Source organism: Saimiri boliviensis, chromosome 9, assembly GCF_048565385.1.
Source record: "Saimiri boliviensis isolate mSaiBol1 chromosome 9, mSaiBol1.pri, whole genome shotgun sequence".
NCBI lineage: Eukaryota > Metazoa > Chordata > Mammalia > Primates > Cebidae > Saimiri > Saimiri boliviensis.
The window spans coordinates 14,602,513-14,620,538 of NC_133457.1; positions in this window are offsets into that span (position 1 = coordinate 14,602,513).

Consider the following 18,026-nt stretch of genomic DNA (forward strand, 5'->3'; position numbering starts at 1 on the left):
CCAGGCTGGAGTGCAGTCACACAATCTCAGCTCACTGCAACCTCTACCTCCTGGGTTCAGTCTCCCAACAGGTGCCCGCCACCACGCCCAGCTAATTTTTGTAGTTTTAGTAGAGATGGGGTTTCTCCATGTTGGCCAGCCTGGTCTCAAACTCCTGACCTCAGGTGATCCGCCCACCTAAGCCTTCCAAAGTGCTAGGATTACAAGTGTGAGCCACCACACCCAGCCTGGTGTAAAAATTTTAGAATCCAAGAACTTCAACCCCCAAACCTCCCCTGAAAAATTAACATAAAATTACGTGAGATTAGCAACAGCCCTAGGTCCCGTGGCTGTTTGCAAAGTCAATGCCCTTTTATGAAAAAATATTTCTACGATTCAGGCCACCAATAATTTTCAAGGAAAACAGCCCCTAGTAAAGATGACCTACTATAAAAATTTGTTAAAGCACAATGAATTATTCCACCATAAGTGAGAGTCAGTACCACAAGTACCAAAACTTGAGTCAGTAAAAAGACAAACTGAAAGAAAATAAACTAATTATGTTTAAAACTATTAAAAACATGTTTACAAAAAATCAAAACTTCTGGTCTGAAGAAAGCAAATTCAAAAAAGAAAAAGAAAAAAAAAAAACAAAACAAAGAAAATAAGACCTTATTTAAAAAGTAAGATTGCAGAAAAAAATCTTAAAAGGAATCAAATAGAAATTTTAGAAGTGGGCCGGGCATGATGGCTCACGCCTGTAATCCCAGCACTTTGGGAGGCCAAGGCAGGCGGATCACTTGAGGTCAGGAGTTTGAGACCAGTCGAGCCAACATGGCAAAACTTGGTCTCTACTAAAAATACAAAAATTAGCAGAGTGTGGTGGCTGGTGCCTGTAATTCCAGTTAATCAGGAGGCTTAGGCAGGAAAATTGCTTGAACCTGAGAGGAGGAGGCAGCAATGAGCCGAGACTACACCACTGCACTCTAGTCTGGGTAACAAAGCAAGATTCCGCTGAAAGAAAGGAAGAAGCGGGGAAGGAAGGGGGAAGGGAGGGAGGGAGGGAGGGAGAAAGAGAGAGAGAGAGAAATTTTAGAAGTGAAAAGGAACTATTGGAATTTAAAAGCCACACACAAAAGATGAGCAAAACAACCCATTAGACAAAACTAAGGAGATCGTTAACAAGCTAGGAGGTAGATATAAGAAAATGACCCAAAATATTGCTGAGATAAAAAGAAGGGATTGTAACAGAGATTAGGAAACATAAAGACAACATGGGAAGGTTAAACGTATTTGGAATAGGAATTCTGGAGAGAAGAAGAAAGAGAATTCTGGAGGGAAAAATAGAGCAATTTTTTTTTTTTTTTTTTTTTTTTTTTTTTTTTTTTTTTTTTGAGACGGAGTTTTGCTCTTGTTACCCAGGCTGGAGTGCAATGGCGTGATCTCAGCTCACTGCAACCTCCGCCTCCTGGGTTCAGGCAATTCTCCTGCCTCAGCCTCCTGAGTAGCTGGGATTACAGGCACGTGCCACCATGCCCAGCTAATTTTTTGTATTTTTAGTAGAGACGGGGTTTCACCATGTTGACCAGGATGGTCTCGATCTCTCGACCTCGTGATCCACCCGCCTCGGCCTCCCAAAGTGCTGGGATTACAAGCTTGAGCCACCGCGCCCAAAATAGAGCAATTTGAAGAGATGAGCTAGGCACAGTGGCTTGCATCTGTTGATCATTTGAGGCCAGGAGTTCAAGATCAGCCTGGGCAACATAATGAGACACCTCCTGGCCCCCACAGACTCTACAAAAACAATGTTTAAATTAACCAGGAGTGATGGCACGAGCCTGTAGTCCTACCTACTTGAGAGGCTGAGGTGGGAGGATGGCCTGAGCCAGGGAGGTCGAGGCTGCCGTGAGCCCTGATGGTGCCACTACACTCCAATCAGAGCAACAGAGAAAGACTTTGTCTCTGAAAAATAAAAACAAGGAATAAAAACAAAGAAATCCAAAGAGATAAAGGGCAGAAAAGATTCTAGTCTTGGTAAAAGACAGAAACTCCAGATTCAAAGATCACTATGTTCTGGAAGTCAGGAAAAATAAAAATAGACCTACTGTTTCATACACCGTAGTGAAACTTCAAAACACCAAAATCAAAGATTAGGTCTGTCTAAAACTTAAAGACAATGAGAAAAAATACATATTACAAAGAAGGACAAGAAACTGGCTGGGCGCAGTGGCTCACACCTGTAGTCCCAGCACTTTGGGAGGCCAAGACAGGCAGCTCACTTGAGGTCAGGAATTTGAGACCAGCCTGGCCAACATGGTGAAACCCCATCTCTACTGAAAATACAAAAATGAGGCCGGGCGCGGTGGCTCAAGCCTGTAATCCCAGCACTTTGGGAGGCCGAGGTGGGTGGATCACGAGGGCAAGAGATCGAGACCATCCTGGTCAACATGGTGAAACCCCGTCTCTACTAAAAAAAAATACAAAAAACTAGCTGGGCGTGGTGGCGCGTGCCTGTAATCCCAGCTACTTAGGAGGCTGAGGCAGGAGAATTGCCTGAACCCAGGAGGCGGAGGTTGCGGTGAGCCGAGATCGCGCCATTGCACTCCAGCCTGGGTAACAAGAGCGAAACTCCATCTCAAAAAAAAAAAAAAAAAAAAATGAGTGGGGTGTGGTGGTGCACACCTGTAGTCCCAGCTACTCGGGAGGCTGAGGTCGGAGGATCACTGAGTCCAGGGGGGTTGAGGCTGCTGTGAGCTGAGATCATGACAGTGCACTCCAGCCTGGGCAACAGGGCAGAACTCTGTTGCAAAAAAAGAGAAGGACAATAAAACTGATAACTGACTTTATAACAGTAACAATAGGGAGGCCAGGAAATAATCTGATTGGTGGGCATGGTAACTCAAGACCAGCCTGGGCAACCTGGCAAAATCCCATCTCTACAAAAAATACAAAAATTAGCCAAGTGTGGTGGCATGCACCTGTAGCCCCAGCTATTAGGGAGGCTGAGGTGAGAGGATTACTGAATCCAGGAAGGTTGAGCCTGCAGTGATTCATAATCACTCCACTGCCCTCCAGCCTGGGTGGAAGAGTGAGACCCTGTCTAAAAAAACAAAAAACAAAAAACAAAAAAATAAATAAAAAATAACATCTGATTGCTGAGAAAAAATTATTGTCAACTTAGAAGTGAATACCCAACTCGTTCAAGAGAGAAGACAAATTAACATTTTCATACAAAGAGATGAAAGAACTTGTCATTGATAGTTGATGAAAGGACACTAAGGAATGTGCTTCAGGAAAAAGAAAATGGAACCCAGAAGGAATAAGATGCAATAAGGAATAAAGAGCAATGTAAAAACAACAACAAAAAAAGCACATGCTCATAAAAAATAATTTGGGCAAAAATACTAGATGACATTAATGTAAAATATGGAAGAGATAATTGAAAAAAAGAGTATTTTACAGTACTTTGTTCAAGAAGAAAGTAGAAATAAAGATTCATTTTAGACTTCATCAAGTATACCTGATTATGTTTGAAAGTTGTTTATTGAGGCCAGGCACAGTGGCTCATGCCTGTAATCCCAGTATTTTGGGAGGCCAAGGTGGGCGGATCACCTGAGGTCAGAAGTACAAGACCAGCCTGGCCAACATGGTACCCTGCCTCTACTAAAAATGCAAAAATTAGCCAGGTGTGGTGGCAGATGCCTGTAATCCCAGCTACTTGGGAGGCTGAGGCAGGAGAATCACTTGAACCCGGGAGGCAGAAGTTGTAGTGAACCAAGATTGCACCACTGCACTCCAGCCTGGGTGACAAGAGTGACACTCTACCTAAAAAAAAAGTGTTCACTGAGAGAATAGAGATAGAGCATGTAACTATGAAAAACAGAGAGGGGAGAATATAGTAAGGAAATCTCAAATGGATGCTTTCCCACATACACCAGTGTTCTCCACACACAGTACAGACCTCCTGTGACTGCTAGGCCCCACGCACCAGGAAAAGAAATAGAAACCAGCCCTGCCCAAGAAAAAAGGTAAAAATAGGTGTGGTGGTAAGAATGAGAACCAATCTAAAATGAATCTGAAATGAGAATAAATCTGAGAAAGAGAATGGATCAGAAATCTCAGGTAATCTGCATGTTGGCAATTGGACAATTGGAAACTTTGTTTTTTTGAGACAAGGTTTCACTCTTGTCACCCAGGCTGGAGTGTAATGGCATGATCTGGGTTTACTGCAACCTCTGCCTTCCAGGTTCAAGCAATTCTCCTGTCTCGGCCAGGCTGGTCTTAAAGTCCTGACCTCAGGTGGTCTGCCCGCCTTGGCCTCCCAAAGTGTTGGGATTACAGGTGTGAGCCACCGCACCCAGCTGAAATGTGTTTTGATAGTCAAAAGAAATTGAAAAAAAAAAAAGTTTGGATAAAGACTTTGGACATTACATGGCTGGGCTTGCAAGACTAGTGGACAACCATTGCATTACTAATAAAGCTGGATATCTAAAGGTCCACCATGTTGAGCTTCCAGGACAAACCACTGTCAAAAGCAGGTTACATCTGTTCCTGGAGATGATACCTAAATCCAGTCAATGACACTGGAAATGATGAAGACATGGAGGCTATTTAAATTGAACTCAACATTTTACATTCCAGGTTTTCAGAGAATTGCTGCACAATTTCGACGATAGCCACCATCCAAGAAGAAAACTTAAAAGATCATCAGAATCAGTCAAGTTTGTTAAAGCAGACTGATGTTTGATATTTGTTTTAAAATTTCAAAAATTATGATACTGATTTATCTTAAGACAAATGTTAAACCTGCTTGTTCTTTTGTCATAAGGAATTTATTTGGATGAAAGACATCTGCTGTTGAGAGAAAAAAAGAAAATGTGTTGCTAGTTTTCCTGGTATGGCCAGTTCACCTTCAGTATATGGATGTTTTGAATAAGTCTATGCCCTATAATTATCATGGATTATGTATAAACCCCTAGTTTTAACTAGTTTATGTACTGATTAGAGTCCTAGGGGAAGCAGAAATCTGAATTTGATATCATAATGCATGGATCTGATTTCATATTTTAGTAGCTTGTGGCTATTTTTTTTTTTTTTTTTTTTTTTTTTTTTTTGAGACGGAGTTTCGTTCTTGTTACCCAGGCTGGAGCGCAATGGCGCGATTTCGGCTCACCGCAACCTCCGCCTCCTGGGTTCAGGCAATTCTCCTGCCTCAGCCTCCTAAGTAGCTGGGATTACAGGCACGCGCCACCATGCCCAGCTGATTTTTTGTATTTTTAGTAGAGACGGGGTTTCACCATGTTGACCAGGATGGTCTCGATCTCTTGACCTCGTGATCCACCCGCCTCGGCCTCCCAAAGTGCTGGGATTACAGGCTTGAGCCACCGCGCCCGGCCGGCTATTTTTGTTTTTACAAATGTTGGTATTATACACATTTTTCTCATAATGTTATGTTACAGAGTGAGACTGTGTCTTAAGAAAAAGCAAACACACACAATCTTATGTTGTCACCACACAAAAAAAATCAACAAAAAGGCATTTCTAAATACAGCTGTAAGAAGTTGGGTTTGAATTTGTAAGACCAGTAGTTGCAGAAATTGAACACTGGGGGGCACCCAATCATCATCAAAAATACTAACATTCATCCACTTTCTAAAATTTAATGTGAATGAAAAATTCACAAAGAAGAGATTTTTGTAATCCTTTGCTAAAGATGGAGTTTAAAACTTTTTATCTGGAAATATTTCAAAATTATAAAACATTGCAAAAATTAAAAAAATATACCAAAAATAGCCAAATACCCATTCCCAGATTTACCTATTCAACATTTTATACCATTCACTTCATTATTTTCTCTCTCCTCTCTCTCTCTCTCTCTCTCTCTCTCTCTCTCTCTCTTTCTGGATATAATTATTATCCTGAACTATCTGCAGGCAAGTTACATACATCATGGGTCTTTACCCCTAAATATTTTGGTGTGTATTTCCCAATAATGCGCTTATTCAAAAGAGTCTATCTTTTGATACCAAGCATTATATAGATTATTTTTATAATACAAAGGATTATGATAAAAAGTCATTATCCCCCCACTCCAAAAGCTACATGGTAAAGCTACAGTTTTCTGTACTTTATGTAAACTTAAATTATGATTTATAAATGAAAAAACAATTTCGTATTACTTTCTACCAATTAAGACTTTCTCAAATTATCCCTCAAGTTTGAGAGAGGAAAGAAATACAACTTAATGAAAAGATTGCCACCAGTGTCTGAAATAGAAGAGCCACAAGTAAACATTATAGTAAAGAAAATGTTGCCGGGCATAATGGCTCACACTTGTAATCCCAGCATTTTAGGAGGCCAAGGTGGGCAGATCACTTGAAGTCAGGAGTTTAGGACCAGCTTGGCCATCATGGTGAAATTCTGTCTCTACAAAAATACAAAAATTAGCCTGGCATAGTGATACATGCCTGTAATCCCAGCTATTCCAAAGGCCAAGGCATGAGAAGAACCCAGGAGGCGGAGGTTGCAGTGAGCCGAGATTGTGCCATTGCACTCTAGCCTGGGTGACAGAGCAAAATTCTGTCTGGAGAGGAGAGGGAAGGGGAGGGAAGGGGAGGGAAGGAGAGGGGAGAGGAGGGGGTATGCCAAGAAAATAAAAGAAAAGAGAATATGCCATGCTGGAAATCCCAAATCCCAAACAATCCAACAGAAGGAAGTAAGCAAAATAATAAAAACTAAAACATACAGTAAACAGAAAGGCAAGAATAGTAAAAATAAGTCCAAAACATTACTAAATTCAATATATGTAAATGAATTAAACAGTATTTTTAAACTACATAAAAACATAATTATAATCCATATATTTATACTAGACACAACACAAGGGCATAGATTGAACATAAACAAGTAGAAAAAAATACTGCAAAAACTGCATCCAAAAGAAAGGTGAATATATATATATATACATTTATTATATAATTTAAATATATCAATATATATTTGAATATGTATTGTTCGGTATATTTGCATGTATACAGTTGCCCTAGGTATCCATAGTAGATTGGTTCCAGGACCCTGGCAAATACAAAAATCTGTGGATGCTCAAGTCCTTTATATAAAATGGTACAGTGTTTGAATATAACCTATCATTCTCCCATATACTTTAAATCATCTTTGGATCACTACAACATCTAACATAATGCCTACACATCATTTCATTCATGTAAATTCAACACAGTACTCAGCAAGGCAAGTTCAAGTTTTGCATTTTAAAACTTTACGGAAATTTGTTCTGAATATATTCTTTCTTTCTTTCTTTCTTTCTTTCTTTCTTTCTTTCTTTCTTTCTTCCTTTTTTTTTTTATAAAGACAGGGTTTCACCATGTTTGTTGGTCAGGCTGGTCTTGAACTCCCAACCTCAGGTGATCCGCCCGCCTTGGCCTCCAAAGTGCTTGGATTACAGGCATGAGCCACTACGCCTGGCCTTGTTCTGTATATTTTCAGTCCATCGATGGTTGAAATCACAGATGCTCACAGATATGGAGGGCCGACTATGTATTTGAGTACGTGTGTGTGGGTATGTGTGTGTGTATATACATTAAAGATTATATGTAACCATAATATCAAACATAATAGACTGCAAATGAAAAGAGATTCAAATGGATGTTACATAATAAAAAGAAATAATCTATCCGAGAGTTATCTCTAAACTTGAATATACCTAACAGAGCCTCAAAATATTTAAAGAAAAATTTACAGAAATATTGAAAAAAATTTACAAGTCTATAAACCTCTCTCAAAAAGTAAAAAAACACTGATAAGAATCTAGACATAAACAACATAATTAACGACTTGAACCATAGAACTGGCACCAAAAACTAGAGACTATACATTATGATTCTTAATCATAGATAGTACACTATAACAAGTAACCACATAGGAATACTGTCACTCTGCTACACTGATGACGGGAATACAGAACAGAAGAACCTCAATGGAAGGAAACTTGCTAATGCCGAACTGCATTTATCCTTTGGCTCAGAAATCTTGCTTCCAAGAATTTATCCTAAAAACACACTTGCAAAAATATGAAAAGATATAATACGTAAGGCAATTTAGTCCAGTTCTATTCATAATGGCAAAAGACTGTAAAACTAATGTCTATGAATAGTGACTGGTTGAATAAATCATGGCATATCCTGATCAGGAAGCTATGAAAAGAAGTGAGGAATATCTCTATACACTTACATGGGCTAATGCCCAGGATATATATTTTTTGCTTTTGGTTTCCAGGGTGTATGTTAAGTGGAAAAAGCAAGATAAAGAAAAGAGTATCTGTGCAATACTACAATTTATCTAAGAAATGAATATTTATCCATATCTCTATCATCTATCTCTTAATAAAAGCATAAAAGAAAGCCTTTTTTAAAAAGGTTATTGGCTGGGAGTGGTGGTTCATGCCTGTAATCCCTGCACTTTGGGAGGCCTGAGACAGGTGGATCATGAGGTCAGGAGTTTGAGATCAGCCTGGTCAACATGGTGGAACCCTGTCTCTACTGAAAAATTCAAAAATTAGCTGGACGTGGTGGTGCATGCCTGTAGTCCCAGCTACTTGGGAGGCTGAGGCGGGAGAATCCCTTGACCCTGGGAGGAGGAGGTTGCAGTAAACCAAGACTGCGACTGCACTACAGCCTGGGTGACTGGGTGACAAAAAAAGAAAAAAGAAAAAAAGAAAAAAAAACCTACTAAAACTACTTAGAAACAGTAAGCGTCTATGGCATTTGAATCACGACCCATTTCCTTCCCCTTCCATATTCAGAGTGATGGGAACTCTACTCCAGGTAGACACAGCCAGGAACACAGGGGTCCCTCTGCCCTCATCTTCCAACTATAGGGCTGCAGTATCTTCCATCAGGGCAGGATGTCTCCATTTCTCCTCCTGCCTCAGCTACCTGTTACAAAGGCTAAGTTCTGGGTGGTAAAGCCAAAAGGTAGGAGCTCCCTTCTACCCAGCCCCACTCGTGGGATAATCTACTGAGAATATTGGGTGCAATCCCACTCACTTCAGCTCATTCATAAAGCAAAGGTTCCATGCCAGCACAGGCAAGCCAAGAACACCAAGAGTTATAAAGTAGAAAATAAAGAAATTGAGAACAGAAAAACAATATAGAGAAAAAAACCTGAAAGTTGATTCTTTGAAAAGAACAACAAAGTCGACAAATCTTTAGCTAGCTTGACCAAGGAAAAGAGAGAAGCCCAAATGAAAGAAGAAATGTTATGCATGTTACCAAAATGAAAATGATTATAAAAGAATATTGTGAACAACTGTATGCCAACCAGATAACAGACAAAATGAACAAATTTCTAAAAAGACACAAATTATTAACACTGAGTCAAGAAGAAACAAAGAATCTGAACAGACCTCTAACAAGTGAAGAAACTGAATTTTTGGGTGGGCACAGTGGCTCACACCTGTAACCCCAGCACTTTGGGAGGCTGAGGTGGGAGGATCCCTTGAGCCCAAGAGTTTGAGACCTGTCTGGGAAACACAAGGCACCATCTCTACAAAACAAAAAATAAATAATTAGCTGGGCATGGTGGCATACACCTGTAGTCCCAGGTACTCAGAAGGCTGAGAAAGGAGGATTTCTTAAGCCCAGGAGGTCAAGGCTGCACTGAGCCATGATTGTGCCACTGTACTTCAGCCTAGGTGACAGAGGACGACTATGTCTAAAGGGGGTGGGGAGAAACTGAATTAGTAACAAAACAACTATCCACAAAGAAAAGCCTAGGCCCAGATGGCTTTATTGGTGAATTCTACAAAAACATTTAAAGAATTAATGACAATTCTTCACAAACTCTTCCAAGAAATAGAAGAGAACAACTCCTGATTTATTCTACGAGGTCAATTATTACCCTAAGGAAACCTACACAACAAGAAAGGAAAACTACACCAAGATCTCTTATATAGATGTAAAAATTCTACAGAGATACCAGCAAACTAAAATCTCTACCTGAAAAAAAGGCATCTACAAAACCCACAACTAACATCGTATTTAATGGTAAAAGACTGAATGTTTTCTTGTTCTTGTTAGGATCCAGAACAAAACAAAATGTGCACTGTTGCCTTTTTTTTTTTTTTTTTTTTTTTGAGACGGAGTCACGTGCTGTGGCCCGTGCTGCAGTGATATTGATTCACTGCAACCTCTGTCCCCAGGTACAATCAATTCTCCCACCTCAGCCTCCCAAGTAGCTGGGATTACAGGTGTGCACCACCATGCCCGGCTAATTTTTATTTAGTAGACAGGGTTTCACCATGTTGGCCAGCATGGTCTCGAACTCCTGACCTCAGGCAATCTGCCCACCTCCACTTCCCAAAATGCTGGGATTACAGGCATGAGCCACTGTACCCAGCCCACTGTTGCCACTTCTATTCAGTATTGTACAAGAGGGTAATTCTAGCCAGGGTAATTAGACAAGAAAATGAAATAAAAGGCATTCAGACCAGAAAGGAAAGAAATAAAACTATCTCTATATGAAGATCACATAATCTTGTGCGTGAAAAATCCAAAGGAATTCACTAAAAAACAATTAGCATTAATAGATGAGCTCAGGCCAGGCGTGGTGGCATGCCTGTAATCCCAGCACTTTGGGAGGCTGAGGCGGGTGGATCATGAGGTAAAGAGATCGAGACCATCCTGGTCAACACGGTGAAACCCTGTCTCTACTAAAAATACAAAAAATTAGCTGGGCATGGTGGTGTGTGCCTGTAATCCCAGCCACTCAGGAGGCTGAGGCAGGAGAATTGCCTGAACCCAGGAGGCGGAGGTTGCGGTGAGTCGAGATCATGCCATTGCACTCCAGCCTGGGTAACAAGAGTGAAACTCTGTCTCAAAAAAAAAAAAAAAAAAAAAAAAGATGAGCTCTACAAGGTTGCAAGCTCTACAAGGGCACAAGATCAATATACGAAAACAAACTCTATGACAGTGCAGTGAGCACAAAGAAAATAAAATTGAAAAAGTTCCACTTAACAACGGAATAAAAAAGAATAATGTGCTTAGAAATAAATTTAACAAGAACAAAACTTATATTCTGAAAACTACAAAACATTGTTGAAAGACACAAAAGAAGACAGGGCAAAGTGGTTCACACCTGTAATCCCAGCACTTTGGGAGGCCATGGTGGGAAGATTGCTTGAGCCCAGGAGTTCCAGACCAGCCTGGTCAACATAGTGAGATCCTGTCTCTACAAAAAAATACAAACAATTAGCCAGCCACGGTGGCAGGAGTACCTATAGTCCTAGCTACTCAGGAGGCTTATGTGGGAGGATTGCTTGAGCCCAGCAGTTTGAGGCTGCAGTGAGCTACTCCACTAAGCCTGCCTGGGTGACAAAGCAAGACTTAGCCTCTGAAAAAAAAAAAAATTTTTTTTAAGGGATACAAACATAAAATTAAAGACATAAGTGAAAACCTATAGAATTACATTTTAATTGGAAATATCAGTAATAAATTTATACCAGTATGAGTAACAGTAAAAATTTTCCCTTAAAAATACATATTTGATAAGCTATGTTCACTAAAAGTCTTAGAAGCAGTGACAACACAGCTGCAATGGGCTCCCCTAGAGTTCAGGTTGCAATCTCTAAATACCATCTCCTGAGAAAAAGAACCAGAACTCCTGGGGAAAATGGCTGATGCCAAGTTTAGAAAGGAAAATATCTCAGATGAATCCAGGGCATCTTGTGATGCCAGTCTCATTTCTGTGTGTTTCACATGTATAAGCTCATTTAATTTTTATTTTATAGTTGAGGAAACTGAGGCTTAGATTGCCCAAGGTTATATAGAAACAAAGTGATAGAAAACAGATACAAATCCAGGCTTCAGAGCCAGCACTTGAAAAGTTACTCAACCTTGCTAGTAATCAGAGAAATGCATATTAAAACAGGGAGACAACTTTACTTTCTTATTAGATGGACACAAGTTAATTACCTGATAAAATGAAATTTTAGTGAGCACTTGAGGATAGAGGAACTCTTGCACTAGTGGAAACAATGCTTTTATACCCTCTTTTGGATAGCAATTTCACCATATCTCATACATTTGAAGAGGTACATACCTCATGCCCAGACAATCAGATTCTAGACTAGAGGAATTCTGTATACAGCTATACGAGGAGACAATATATTAATATAAACATCCATATTCATTACAACCCAGATTGTAAAGGTGCACAAGTGGAAACAACTTCATTATCCCTCATAAGAAAGTCAGATAAATAAATGTAGCTTGTTTATAAAGAGTACACTCTATAAAGCAATTCAAATGAATGAATCAGATCCACTGAAGAAACCTCAAAATGATGTTGAGTATAGTTTCATATGACAATGTACAGTTTGATACCGCCTCTCTAAATTTTTTTTTTTTTTTTTTTTTTTTTTGAGATGGAGTTTCACTCTTGTTACCCAGGCTGGAGTGCAATGGCGCGATCTGGGCTCATTGCAACCTCTGCCTCCTGGGTTCAGGCAATTCTCCTGCGTCAGCCTCCTGAGTAGCTGGGATTACAGGCACGTGCCACCATGCCCAGCTAATTTTTTTTTTTTTTTTTTTTTTTTTTTTTTTTTTTTAGTAGAGAGGGGGTTTCACCATGTTGACCAGGATGGTCTCGATCTCTTTACCTCATGATCCACCCACCTCGGCCTCCTAAAGTGCTGGGATTACAGGCATGAGCCACCGCGCCCAGCCCTCTCTCTAAATCTTAAAAGTGTACAAGGGTATGTTTTATTTATAAATTTATACATGTACTCCAAAAGTACCAGAAAAATATGTAAATGGCCTACACTGACTTTAGGGGGCAAATAAGGGATATATTCATCCTACCTGTAACATTTTATTTATATTTGTATAAAGAGATTAGAAGCAAATATGGAAAACCTTTAACAAGTGGGGCATATTGATAGTGTCATGTAGACATATGTTATTTTATGTATATTTGAACTTTTAATAATTATTTTAAAATGTAGTGTACTGAATTTTTATCTGATATTTGATATGAGGCACAATTTGCTATTTACTAAAAAACAAACGAAAAAAAGAGGGCCAGGTGCAGTGGCTCATGCTTAAAATCCCAGGACTTTGGGTGGCCGAGGTGGGAGGATCACTGGAGGCTAGGAGTTCTAGGCTGCATTGAGCAATGATTGCACAACTACACTCCAGCCCGGGTGACAGAAAGAGACACTCTCAAAAGAAAAAAAGACCAAAGGCTAAATTGAAGTCTGGTAACTTTGATGGGATCCAGAAACAGAAAAGGGACATTGGTAGAATATTGGTGCAATCTAAATGCAGTCCTAGGTTAGTTAAAATATTGCTGTACTGTTAATTTCTTGGTTTTGAAAAATGTACCATGGTTTTGTAAGATGTTAATATTAGGGGAAGCTGAGTAAAGGATATATAGGAACTTTATATGCTATCCTTGCAACCTTTCTGTAAATCTAAGTTTATTTTAAAATGAAGAAGGTATAAAATGAAATTCCATATTGTTTATTTGAGACAGTCTTACTTCATCACCCAGGCTCGAGTACAGTAGTGTGATCTCCGCTCACTGTAGCCTTGAATTCCCAAGCAATCTTCCAACCTCAGCCTCCTAAGTAGCTGGGACCATAGGCATGAGCCACCAGATTAGGCTAAGTTTGTTTGTTTTTTGTTTTTTGTTTTTTAATAGAGATAGGGTCTTACTATATTGCCCAGACTGGTCTCAAACTCCTGGGCTCACTCAAGCAATCCTGCAACAGCTCCCGAAGTGCTGGGATTAAAGGCATAGGCCACCACACCCAGCCCAAATTCCATATATTTGTTCTAAACACTTTTCTGTTTTCTTCTAATGGGGAATTCAAGACTTTTCAAGGACAAGTTTTAAGAGCCTACATATTTGCTGACTGCCTTTTTCATGTCCAGGATGGCACTACCTGTAAGCACAATTACTGCACTTCCTAGTGCTGGCAATTTTGAGGTAAGGTAATAAAAGGGTGTCATAAAAACCTCTGAAGCTAGGCTAACTGGTGTGGATGAGTAATCTTTCAGACCAATATGATCCCAACCTGGTACATGCAAAACATTTTTCAGCAGAAGGAAATAGCAGAATATGATTCACAGTACTATACATTTTGAGAAGACATTCGGAAGGCAAAACTTTGGAAAGGTAAAAGCTTAATTTGAGATCTACAAATAGTGATCCTAGGATGGTAGGTGACTTTTAGCCAAGCCAAATATCAACATGAAGGCTATGATTTCTTTTTGTTTTCAGTAAGGAAGTCCCTTCACCCTATCAGAGCTTTATTTGGTTTTGCAGTTCACAAAGTCAGTAGTATCTTATTTGCATCGAATATTTCTAATTTTTCAAAGTAATTTTATCAACATTAGATGGTAACAGCTATATGGGCAGGTGAGTGTTTCCTTTTCCTCAAGTGAAATGAATGAAACTCAAGGAGGTTTTGGGATGCACGACTATGGAACCAGTTAGTGCCAGAGCTGGAACCAGAACTCAGGGCCCTTTTCAATACTTCTCAAAGTTTTGTTTGCAGACAGATCACCAAAGGATCCTGTGAAAATGCAGACTCTGATTCAGTGGGCCTTGGATGGGGTGACTGAGACACCGTATTTTTATCAGGCCTCTAGGTTACTGCTGGTTCCCAACCTACACTCTAAGTAGCAGATTAGATCAGGCTGAGTTTTTGTTTTTGTTTGCGTTGTTGTTGTTGTTGTTTTGTTTTTGATAGGTTCTGGCTCCACTGCCCAGGCTGGAGTGGAGTAGTGTGATCTTGGCTCACTGCAGTCTCTGCCTTCAGGGCTTAAGCAATCCTCCCACCTCAGCCTCCAGCGTAGCTAGGACCACAGGCACAGGCTACAAGCCCACAGGCACAAGCCCAGCTAATTTTTGTATTTTTTGTAGAGACAGGGTTTCGCCATATTGCCCAGGCTGTTCTCAAATTCCTGAGCTCAAGCAATCTACCCACCTTGGCCTCCTCAACTGCTGGGATTATCGGCATGAGCCACTATGCCTGGCCAAAACCAGGCTGAGTACTAAACTCTGCTGGGTCAGCTTTCCCTGTATATATTTGGTAACATCGATGAATTTCAGTGGGATATTTACAAAAAGAAAGGAATCTGGCCTTGAAAAACATCTTCATACTATTCTCAAGCAAGAACAAATGACTTTCCAGATGATGTTCATTGTCTGTCATACTTTTCTTCTCCACTTAATCCGTCAGTAATTAACAGGCAGATTGTGCACTAGTGACTAGGGCTAGAGCTAGGCAGAAACATGCGTGGATAATCCCACTGCAAAATCACCTTTATGATTTAGGCTTTATTCTAAATTACTATCTGCCTCAGTCCCGGATGTATTTGTGCTTTGGGATCTGCAGTTGTGCATTTATTGGTGCTACACATGTCAAACAGAAAACAAAGTTGCAGCGTCTTGGTGGTCTACCCTGGTCTCATGGTCCTCCTGGGTGCCAGAAACTAAATGTGCTGTTGAGTAGGGTGCTTTGTGTGGCTCCATGGATGACATTTTCCCAAAAGGGCGCTGGAAGTCTCCTTTGCCCAATGTTTGAGACTTGCCTTGGTAACCACCCCACATTCTGAATGATAGTCAAGATGGTGTGGCCTTGCTGTGGGGAGTTCTTTTGTGAGGAAAATAAGCTATTTCTCCTCAGGGGCTGGATTTGGTTTGGAGTACACTTGCCCGGTTTGCATGGGTCTGGCACAGAGAAAGGTACGCTGGTGTGGTGTCCCTGTCCCTAACTACGCCTTAGGATGGGGCTGGGACAGAGGGCAGCTCACAACCCACAAGCACCTGCTCTAACAGCAAGCATGGCTGTTTGACTCTTTCCTTATAACTGGACTGACCGGTGCGGTAAAGTGTCAGCTTTCTTTGATAAAGTGGTTTTTTGTTTTCTCAATGACACATTATGAACGGTTCTCAAATATGACTGAAAGACAAATATCACACTGTTGAAGTACTTCGAAATATCAAGCCTATCCTGGATGAGTTTGTTTAAAGGATAAAGAAACTGAATTCTGGTGCTGAGCCCAGTCATCAAGCAGAGGTGACCAGGCTTGGAAGTAGTTGGGACGACTGTTACACCACGGTCAGCTGATCTTACAAAAAGACCTGCTTCTTGCTTTAAAGATTATTCTGATATAAGGCATTCATCGATCTTTTTCACTTTATCACTCAATTAGTATGTTGAACTCCCACTATATGTGGGTAAAGCTCTGTACTAGCCAAGGGAGTGATGATAGTAGATGAAGAAAGTAATAAAAGATATAGTCTCTGTCCTTGAGGATTCCACGTCTAAGAAACTAAGAAACAAAACTAATAAACTAATAAACATGTGAACATAATAAATGCTAACTGGTCCAGAGCTATAAGTCCCAAAGAGAGTCTTGCTGATTCCCATGGCAAGAGAAAGCTTTACAGGAGAAGTGAAATTAAAGCTGGAAAAGTTAAGAAGTATTGTAATGCAGGAAAATGGGCAAAACCACCTGAAGTAAAAGTATCTGAAAAATCTGGGTTAGAACAGTTGTATGGAGGGAAGCAGTGAGGGGCAAGGCTGAAAGGTAGGTTGTGAAGCCTCCTGTAAACCAAGGCGAGACAGTTACTTCATCCCAATAGCAGTGGGAAGCCATATGAGGTTAATAAATACTCAGGTTTTACCACCATGGAGAACTCTCAGAGTTTCATTAGATTAACACATAATCTTCAAAGGTAAAAGGAGACATTACTTTCTTGTTTAATATAAAAGCGCTTTAAATTGCTAAAAAAAAAAAAAAAAAAAGAGAGAGAGAGAGAGAGACATGCTTAAAGCATCATAATTCCTTGGCATTCAACATACTAAGCTCCAATTTCATCATTACAAAACCATTCTAATCCTTGCTCTGCCACTGCTTTATTGGTGTTAGGAAGAATATCTCTAGGCCATAACATCCTCAAATGTAAAATAAAAGCGTCAATCAAGATCATTTCTAAAGCTCCTAAATCAATTATTCCAGTTCAAAATCAATTATTCTCATTCTCCTGTTTGGCAGACTTTCTCCCTAATATATGGTGTTAGAAAAGAAACATTTGTTATTAGTCCATGTAACGATACTGTAATCAGTTTTAATAATTTATAGATTTGTTCTATTTGCATTGCAAAGAAATTTGCACACTGGAAAATATTCCTTAAACTGTTGTTATAAAAAGTATTTCTGTAGGGCACATTGCTTCATTTTTTGGACAACTGGACTATTATTTTAAAATTTTTTATTTTGGCCAGCTGCAGTGCCTCTTGTCTGTAACCTCAGCACTTTGGGAGGCTGAGGTGGAGGATCACTTGAGCCCAGAATTTAAGAACAGCCTGGGCAAAATGGTGAGACTGCACCTCTATTTCTTTTTAAATTAAAAACAAAATAAAAACATTTATTTTAGCCTTTTTAACATCACAGATTATTTTTTCTGAGACTGAGTTTCGCTCTTGTTGTCTCGGCTGAAGTGCAATGGCACAACCTCAGCTCACTGCAACCTTTGCCTCCCAGGTTCAAGTGACTCTCCTGCCTCAGCCTCTCAAGTAGCTATCACAGGCATGAGCCAGGACACTCAGCTAATTTTGCATTTTTAGTAGAGATAGGGTTTCGCCATGTTGGCCAGGATGTTCTTGAACTCCTGACCTCAGTGGTCCACCAACCTTGTCCTTCCAAAGTGCTAGGATTACAGATGTGAGCCACCGCGCCTGGCCCAGATGAAAAAATTTTAAACAAAATAGCTCTAGCAAAATAATTTTTAAAATGTAACCTTGAATATATCACAGTGATAACATTACTGAGCTTTGCATTTTTGTGCTGTACAGTGACACCAATAGTAAATTTGTCACTATTTTTTTTATGCATTTATAAAAGGGAGATTCCTTTTTTCTTCTTTGAATTGACAATTTAAAAAAATTTTTAAACTTTTGTGAAAGCAGAAGCAAAGAGCTCCTGAAAAGAGAAGTGTTCTGAGTGTAAGTTTTGCAA